Source organism: Chiloscyllium plagiosum, chromosome 3 (assembly GCF_004010195.1).
Source record: "Chiloscyllium plagiosum isolate BGI_BamShark_2017 chromosome 3, ASM401019v2, whole genome shotgun sequence".
Lineage (NCBI taxonomy): Eukaryota > Metazoa > Chordata > Chondrichthyes > Orectolobiformes > Hemiscylliidae > Chiloscyllium > Chiloscyllium plagiosum.
Window position 1 is genome coordinate 59,772,444 of NC_057712.1, and position 9,864 is coordinate 59,782,307.

The 9,864-nt window shown below is 38.3% G+C and overlaps 1 protein-coding gene across 5 annotated transcripts in view; it reads left to right on the forward strand.

Annotated features, from left to right (window-relative positions):
- The first annotated feature begins 295 nt into the window (after positions 1-295).
- enpp4 (ectonucleotide pyrophosphatase/phosphodiesterase 4) overlaps positions 296-9,864 on the forward strand; it is a 77,835-nt gene continuing 68,266 nt past the window's right edge. For all 5 annotated transcript variants that reach the window (XR_006310180.1, XR_006310181.1, XM_043682781.1 and 2 more), the window contains exon 1: positions 296-531. The gene's annotated coding sequence lies outside the window, so the exon portion shown is untranslated. The remainder of the gene's footprint in view (positions 532-9,864) is intronic.

The following is a 9,864-nucleotide window of genomic DNA, read 5'->3' on the forward strand; positions in this document are numbered from 1 at the left end:
CTTTGGGTTTTGTTTGTTGTGAACCATCGTAGGAAATGGTCTCACCCCGTAACACCGACAGAATATGACATGGACAGTTAGGTCTAAGGTATCAGTAAATAATTAGGGTATTACCATCATATTTGGAAAGCGCATCATTGTACTATTGTCACATAAATTCTAAACTCTACCCAGTGTTAAACTTTGATACTTTACCCCTGGAGGAGATCGATTAAGAAACCCAGTACTTTAGAGTTAATTTTATTTATTTTAACGCGTTTTAAAAACTGCTGCATTTGTGGGGGAAAATTGTGGGACAAGATGAAAGAAGTGGTAATACCCTGTAAAATTTTCTGTGCACTGGAAAGCCCAGCCCCCTGGGTGTCAATCAAATCCTCCTAACATGTAGGATGCGGAAGTCAAGAGGAGGACGATTGTAGTTACCTCGTTCCATTTTTGTTTTAATGTTTACTGTTTGCTCTTCTGTTAGGACCGTGCTTTTTCTGTATGTATTCGTGTAGAGGTTCTTGGCCAGGTACAGTAACACGAGAGGTAAGCAGAGGCCGGTCGGTTCTGAGTGGGTTGATGCTGCAAGTTGTGAAGTCTGGAGCACTGACCGAGCCGCGGTGTCAGTCAGAGATTGAGGCTGTGGAGCAGAACATTCTGCAGCTCAGCCGGTAGCATGCGGGCAGTGTTTGCGAGTTATTCCCGTGTTTCAGTATGCCACTGTATCTTGCAGACCTCATTACTGCAGATCACTACACAACCAGCGCAACCGGTTTCATTTAGTGCGTTTCATTCTGACTCATATTTGTCGTAAATCTTAGGGGCGGATTTGTTATTTGGAAACCACCAAAACGAAGCTGTTTCTGCTGTTTCATTTTCTCAGATGCTGGCAATACACGGGGAATTGTGGTTAAATGTTTCAGACAGAGCTTTGGCCAGATTAGTAATTGTTAACCGTTCTTCAGTTTTCGGATTATCATGTCGGACATCAACTCGATCTTTTACCTCTATTGTATATCATATGACCCGGTCATACTGATGAGATCAGTACACAAAATAACACTGCACTCTCCAGGGTGAACATGTGAGATGTTTTGCAATGGCTTCTCTTCCTCTTACACTTACATTATCTCTGATGATGCAGCCACTTCAATTTCACACACATCCCCTTATTATCCAGAAACGGAATGTCACATTCTAGATGTAGATTGAGGATGACCAGTTGTAGTTGGCAGCCACCCATGACTGCTCCACTATCTCTGATCTTGCCTCATCGCTTTCGGGATGCCCAGTGTCTTCAGTCCCTGCTACCAATTCTGTCCCCACATTCCTGACTCCCTCAATCTTATTGGTGCCCTATTTGACCTTGAGCTTCTGACCCATAACATTCATCAAAATCACCATGTTTCACTCCTGCCGCAGTTCATGTACTGAAAATTCCAGACATGCCTTTGTTACCTATGAATTTCTCAGGGTGATCTTCCACCTTGGTCCAAAGCTGTTATGCTAATTTCCTAGTTATGTCAAAATCCTGTTCAGTCATTATATCTGTCCTTGATGATCTACATTGGCTTGACTCAACAATGTCCAAATTTTTAAAAATTCATTGTTTTCAAACCCTTCCTTATCTCTGCAATTCCTGAAGCTTGGATTTTCATATGGCTTTTTGTAAGGCTCACTGGAGGTTGTTTGGCAAAATTAGTTAGCATGGTATAGGTGATAATGTAGTGGCATGGATTCAGGGTTAGTTAACAAAAGCAAAAGGAATAACTAGGTCATTCTCACATTGACAGGCTGGGATTTGTATGTACTACAAGGATCTGTAATTTGGTCCCGGCTGTCCACAATATATATCAATGAAATTTTAAGTAGGGACCAAACATAATATTTCTAAATTTGCAGGAGATATAAAGCTAAACAGAAAATTTGCCATGAGGACGATATAAAATGTTTTCAGGAGGATTTGGATGGACTTAGCGATTGGTTAAAAAGAACATGGTAGATGGAATATACTGTGGATAAATGTGGGGTTATTCACTTTGGTAGGAAAAACAGATATACAGCATATTTCTTAAATGCTTGGAGGTTGTAAAGTAGATGTACAAAGGTACTTGGGTGTCCTTGTCAAGAAATCACTAAAAGCTAATGACAGGTGTTGCAAGCTATTAGACAGGTATTGAAATATTACCAATTATCACAAGAGGATTTGAGTTCAGAAATAGTGAAGTCTTTCTTCAAATGTAAAAGAATTTGGTTAGACTGCACCTGGAGTTCCATATGAAGTTTTTGTCTCTATCTCAGGAAATATATTATTACCATAGAGGAAATGTTACAATGCTTCATCAGACTTGTTCCCAGAAGGGCAGGACTGCCCCAAGAAGAGAGCAAACTGGGCCTGTAGAATTTCAAAGAATGAGAGGTGATCTCTTTAAAATCTACAAAATAATTAAAGGGATCGAAGCAGGTAAGATGTTTCCCCTGCTTGGAGAGCCTAGAACTAGAGGACACTAGTTAAAGGGAAGGGAGATGCCATTTACGACTGAGGAGAAATTGTCTTACTTGGGTGGTGAATGTTTGGAATTCTGTACCCCAGAGGTATGTGAAAGCTCACTTTTTGAGTATGTTAAACGTAGAAGTTGATAAATATTTGATTTTCAATGGCGTAAAGGTTGTGGCAATAATATGCATAAAAGGCATTGAAGTGTTCAATCAGCCATTATCGTATTAAATGGCTCATTGTGCTGAATGGCACAATCCTATTCCTGTGTCTATGAAGGATTTAATGGTTGGGTGACATGAGGCATGGTTGATTGTTGGCCCTCAATCCTATGCCAAAGATATCTAGTTAAACCCATTTTCCTGCTCCTCCCACTGAACCCTATAAATTTTTCATTTTATTAAATCCAGTTCTCCTTTGAATACTAAGATTGAATCTGCTTCTACTACCCCTTCAGCAGTGTTTTACAGGTCACAACCACTTGTTGCAGTATAAAAAAAGTGTACATTCACGCATTTCTGTCTGCATCCTATGGTTCTTGCTACTGGAAACAGTTTATCCTTGTATATTAAAACACGTAAACCTTTATGAAATCTCTACTGCTCTCATTCTTCTTTCCTGTCTTCTTCCATAAATGTTGCAAGATGTATTTATTTTTCAAAAAATATTGTTAACTGTGAAACTGGGATTTTGTTCATGTTCTGTACTTAGAGCTGTTTATGTTTGGTAATTGGCTGGACATGAAAACCAAAGTCAGATGATTTCTGAATTTAATGGATCATTAGTCAATTTGGTTTCAAAATAGCATAACACAAGAGTTTTCAGAGACTTTTCCAACAATTCCATCATGTGACATGAAATGTTATTTAAATAATCAAAGCATACTAGCTATGTCATACTAACCATGTTGTACTAAATCTAATATAAAATAAGCAATATGTTTGATCTCTGTCCATAATGAAGCAAAGATTTCAGAAACAAAGATACACTGTAAATAGCCTGAGTTGTTACTGTAGAAAATATATAGTGCAATAGCTCTGATTGTGTTGAAGGAAAATTATTTTGTTTCTACAGGAGTTTTCAATTTTAACAGTGTAATGTAAAGGGCTCAATCAGGATATTTGTGCATATTAATGTTATAAGGGAATATAAACAAAAACAGATATTCATGTTTGTCACCTTGCTTGCACGTTTTGGAATCACACCTGCTTGATTCATTTGAGCCAAGGTTATTTTGAGCCTTGGTGGAAAATCCATTAATAATGAATTACAATTTTATAATATCCAAGGATCCTCATTAAAAATGTGGAATAATGGGAGGAAACTAAAAAATTTGTGACAAGTTTTTAGGCCTGCTTCGTGTTGAATATTTGCAGAATCACTCCTTGATGTGTCAAACAAAGAATTAATGAACTTTTATTTAAAACTGTACTCATTGGTTGACATTTTAGTGACCTCGGCTGATGAAATCTTTAAAGAAATGTAGTCAGTATTGTAATGTATAGAAGCTTGGCCACGAACTGTGCTCAGAAAAGTCTCTCAAAGTAATGTGATAAAGTGACCAATTATTGGTAGTCTGTTTAATGTTGCCCTCTTTGATATCATTTTGGTTTAAATTCCTGAAGTTATTGGGAAATTGAAATCTCATTGAGTGCCCAGAGAACCATTTTGATGTTGATTACTATAATACAGCACCTGACCCATTTTAGCATATGTTCCTTATCTTCATTCAGGATGTTTCCATTGCCTGGCCTTCCAACAAGGCTTCTCCATATGCCACACCACTGCCTGATGTCTGCACCAGTGAGTCTTGGCCCAGCAGGTTCAGATCCCTTCAGACACCCCCACCACCCAACAGAAGCTTTTGCCCTTACATCCCACATGGACATGATAGAGCCACCCCATGTAATTGACAGGGTACTGTCTATGTTTGAGCTCAGCAGAGAATTCCCACAAGAGACGGAAGTCAGAGGTGCAGGGCTTTCTGCTGCAGACCGTAGCATGTACAGCAGTACAACAGTGCAGGGGAGCTGGTGAACATCTTCAGCTACCATCCTCCACTGAACAGCATTGGCAAAATGCTGCTTATTTGCTCTGTGCCATTGATCTGTTGCAGAATGCCTGCAGTCTTGGCTTCCAGGGAGAAGGAGGGAATGAAAAGCCCACCCAGCCTAGCCACAGACATCATGGAGGGAGCAGGAAAGCCAAAACCTCACAGCCAACCCAGAGGAACTGAGTGGACCCCAGAGGTAGTGGCCGCCAGCATGAAGTGGCATAGCGGAATAACCAGATGATGCAACCTGGCAACAGTCATGAAACAAATGATGAACCCAGTAGGCAGCCCAGAGTCTGATGACTATCAATTGTGACAATACAGCACACCCTCCAAAGGAGAGTTGTATCAGACTTAATATTAACTTTGTTTCTGTTTCCTCAGATGCTACAGATTTTTCCAGTATTTTTGTTTCATTTTTGCACTCTCTCAGCCTAGATGACAAATAGTTGAACTTGCCTCAAGGTCTCCTTTGATTTAGTAATCTTGTCTTTTTGATCTTCACTGCGTCCACTCACCAGTTTGCATGTTAATTTGTGGTATGTGAACAGTATTTATGTACAGTTTCTGGTTGCCCTCTGGTCATTAAGAGTCAACAGAATGGTGTGAGTTTGGAACCCTATGTAGGCCAGCCGGACAGCGTAAATACCTTGTCAAAATGCTGTTGTGATTTTTTTTTTTAGGCTATATTTTACTTATGCCAGCCCACATAGTGTTAGGTTAATTGAATTAAGTTTTACAGCCAGTCTGGTGTGTTTTGTACTCGCAACCTCTGGGTGTTATCCAACATGATAAATTATGTGACTACCATATTCTTCACACCATCACTGTTACCATCCCCATCTTCTGTTTCAAATGTTGCTGCAGTATCTTGCATTGATGAAAAGCATAATGTTGCAGATACCAGCAAGTGAATGTAAAAACAAAAACTAATGAAAACGTCAGACAGCATCTCTGGAGAAAGAAACTTAATTATCTGTCTTAAGTTCATCATTTTAGGTTACAATTATTGTTAACCACAGTGGATGCAGTAAAGACCAAAAGAGAGCAAAATTATAAAATCAAAGGAGACCTTGAGGTATTTGTAAACTAAGCTGACACTTTAACAGAGAGCTGAGAGAGTGTTAAAATAAAACAAAAGTACAGTACTGGAAAAATTGGCAACGCCTGAGAAAAGAGAAACAAAGTCAATGTTGAGTCCGATATGACCCTCAGACGATAATGTCTCCATCCATTTCTTTATTCCTTCATGGGATGAATGTGCTGCTGGTAAGCCAACATTTGTTGCCCATTTCAATTTGTTTTTGAACGTATTGGTGTGCTTGGGCATTTCAGAGGCCATCTTAAAAGTCAACCATACTATCGTGGGTCTTGAGTCAAGTGCAGATCAGACTAGGTAAAATGACAGATTTTCTTCTCTAAAGGTTATTAGGGAACCACGCAATCTGTTTGTTTTTAACAGTTACTCATTATTACCACCATTATTGAGAGTAGCTTTATAATTCAATGGTTGGTAATTGAATTAAAATTTGATCAACTGCTGTAGTGGGATTTGAACCTATGTTTCCTGAGCATTAGTCTTGGTTCATGTCCAGTGATATGACCACTATGCCACTTTGGCAAAGAAAAAAGACCAAGGATTTTCTGCTTTGGGAGAAAAACTTGAAAGAGTAGTTGTTAATGCTGTTGTGGAAATGGGGCTTTCCAACACTAAGAATCCCAGTACAGAAAGAATAAGATCAGAAATGTTATCTTTACTCTCAAACAATTAAGATATACTATAATATTGTAAGTTATTTCCATAATCCAGTTTTCCTTTCCAGTTAATATAGTCAGAGCCATAGTTTCTCACTCATTAAAGGTCACATGATTTATTTGTATGTACAAAGCTGGTCGAACCTGTCTGCGTTAAATTACAGCAAAGAGCATTTTAAAAATGTCAATAAGCAATAAGATTTAAGTTGGGCTGCAAATGTGATTAAGAAAGATTATTATTAATTTTAAGTTGATATCTTTGTCAATACCGTTACTTATTTGAACAGCAAATTTGGAAAATCAACAATCGTGTCTAAAGTCTGTTTCCTCCAATTTTTGGATATCCTTCACAAGTTCCTGGCAGGTCAGACCAAATGCTGACAGAAGATGGAATCATGTTACCTGCATAGGCAAAATGTTGTTAATCTGCATAACAGTAACTTGATAGGAAAGTTTTTTTGGCTGTGGTAATCACATATTATATTTGTGAACCTGTTTGTTAAAATTTATTGTTTCAGTTCCTTAGGTTTTGCTGCTTTTTTTGTTTTTGTTTCATTTCCCCGTGTCCTGCAGCTTTGTGGTTAGCTACTTGTGTTACATCCACAACTCAGTACCTGTTTTACAAGTATTCAGTGGTTTATCCCTTCAAATGCTTATGGATCTGAAATATATTTCTAACTATTTCTGTTTGTGGAGCATTCGATATTTTATTTTAAAAATGAGTGGTGGTAAAGTTTAAAATTACTTTTATACATTTAGGTGTGGGATTAATGCTTATGAAGGAAGTTGAGTGGGAGTGTAATTGCCAGTACTGTCTTACATCAGAGCCATTTTCCTGGAGGCTGGATGGGGAGTGGAACAGTTAACTCAAAATGGATTGATTTGAACTAATAAAGAGGCCAATGAAGGCCAGTAGCTAGTGATTGTGCATACATAAGATTTCAGGATGCTAAATCACTAACTACTGAACTGGTACTAAACTTACAATGCATCATTCCTACCACATAGTGTGTTTGGAGAAATATGAATGATGTCAGTTGCGTTTCTGCTTAAGTGTTATTTTCAATTCCTGGGAACAGTGTAACAAGCTGGCAGTCCTAATAACAGAGTTTGGTTTAAATAACAGCCTGTCCAGGAGCAGGATTGTGAGCGGCTGACAGATGGCCAGAATCAGGGAACAATGGAGATGGCGCCAATGGTAGTAGGAGGTATTGTTATGATTGGAAGGAGGAGAGAGTAGATATTTGAGGCCAGAGGAGTCACCTGTGCCTTTTCTGAAGCATGATCTAGTTTCCTAGTCCTTTGCCTGTGGGGCTGGCACATCAGCTCCCCCCACTCTTCCGTTAGTTCGTGAAATTGAAACATCATTGCATCATGATACATAAATTTAAATCGGGATCACAGTTACTTCCTGTGGGTGGCCTGCATAAAAGAGCAGAATGTTGACAGAATCGGAAAGGAGCAGAAGGGACACAGTAAGTAATTCCCACTATTTTGTTTGTCCCATCGACTGATTACCACCAAGCGTAGGCAGGTAAAACTAAAGCCTTTATCTCAAAACTGGTTTGACGTGTATGTTTCACACTAGATAATTTCTGTAAGTGATTGTTCCATGCATTCTTACCAGAAGGACGTGTCAATAAGCATAATGTTTCACAGACAAAATTGTTTTTCTTTTATTAGAGCTATGATTCAGTACATCCTCTTTCCAGAAGCAATCAAGTTGTCTTCGGAATCCATTTTTAATGTTGATTTCAATCACTTCTCATAACACTTTCATATTAGGTGAGGAACATTCTCTTCTTTCTTCCTACCTCACAACAGCACCAAGCTAAATTAAGTTGATACAGCATTTGACTAAACTTACCTTTTTCATCAAGGAAAATCCAGGGTTTTTGTCTCCATGACACAATTATTCAATTCATTTTTCATGCTCTGTGCAAAGATCTCCCTTCAATTCATTCTAAATTTGTCTTTTACCAATTTCAATCGGTATCCTCTGGTTCTCTTTTATACTATAATTTGAAGAGTAGTTGACTGTCTTTTATACCTTGTAAGGTTGCCTCTTGGCTTTACTTTTTCCTTCTTCCGCAACTCTGAAAAGCTCAAGTTCTTCATGTTGGTTTTCTAATTCTGGGGAGGAATGGCTACTCTGTGAACTATCTTAAGGGCTGGCAAACCCCTTACTTTCTGCTAACCAGAATACAGATTGGTTGCTTGAACCAGATTGGATACAATACTTAAACATATGGCGCATGATATGGCTGGAGAACATTCATATGTGTGCTTTACTGTTTGAATGTAAATCTACATTTCATATACTTGATCGTCAAGGCACCAGCAGTGAGTAGACACATTGCCTAACTGTAGGAAACTCACATGTCAAAGCACTGGTCTTCAGTCAATGCTTTAATGAGGCTTTAAAAAGCAACACCAGGATAAAATTACTGCCAGTGTTTAATACTTCTTCCCTCCGCTCCCCCCACCCCACCCCTCCACATCAGATATTAGAACTTTTAGTGAAGATAAAGATGGTGGATTTCCTTTTCAAAATGCAGGCTGTTGTGAAGTTCTTGGAATAGAAACAGTTAAATATTCAGCTAGCAGTAGCTTGTAAAAGTTTTGCAATACAGTCATACACTTCTACAACGCTGTCAGTACAAATTAGCCAGTAGTATGGGAGGCTCCAAAAATACTGTATTGAGCCCAGTAGCTGACTAAGCTGTTTGTATGATTAATTTAGAATATGAACTGCCTGAGTTGTTAAACTAGGATCCTTTATCTGTTCATAGGAGACTCCTCTATTGGTACATGCGTATATGGTAGCATCAATTGGATTAAATTTGTTTCATTACAGCTAGCTTTATGTTAATATCAAATGCTGGCTCATTATTTTGTCAAAATGTGTATTCGTAAGACTGATACATTTATATTTCAGGAAAGTTGGTATATCCTTTGAAATGATGCAAGAATTAAACTGGTTTTGTGCAGACATTTAATCCCTTTGTCAAAATTCATTCACTTCATCCTCGGATTTGCAGAAAACTTTTACAAGTTTTCATTCTACTTTGGTTCTGAATCAAAAATAATAACTAATCACACCAATAAAAATTTGTGCACTGCTTATATAATAGTACAACCTAAAAGTGCAATAGGGTCCCTTTTTGATCTAAGCTATGTCGGGATGATTTCTGCCTAACTTTCCTTAACCCTTCCCAGAACCCGTCATATAGAAGAACACCTAATTTCAAAGTTAAAAATCACACGACACCAGGTTATAGTCCAACAGGTTTAATTGGAAGCACACTAGCTTTCGGAGCGACGCTCCTTCATCAGGTGATAGTGGAGGGCTCAATCGTAACACAGAATTTACAGCAAAAATTTACAGTGTGATGTAACTGAAATTATACATTGAAAAATTGATTGTCTGTTAAGCCTTTCAATTGTTAGAATACAGTGGTAGTTTCACTTCTTTCATGTGTAAATCACAAAACCTTTTTTTTAAAAAGTTGCATTCTCGGGTTAGCTGTTAACAATGGTGATAGCTAGACAATATGTTGAAGGTGTTAGCCCC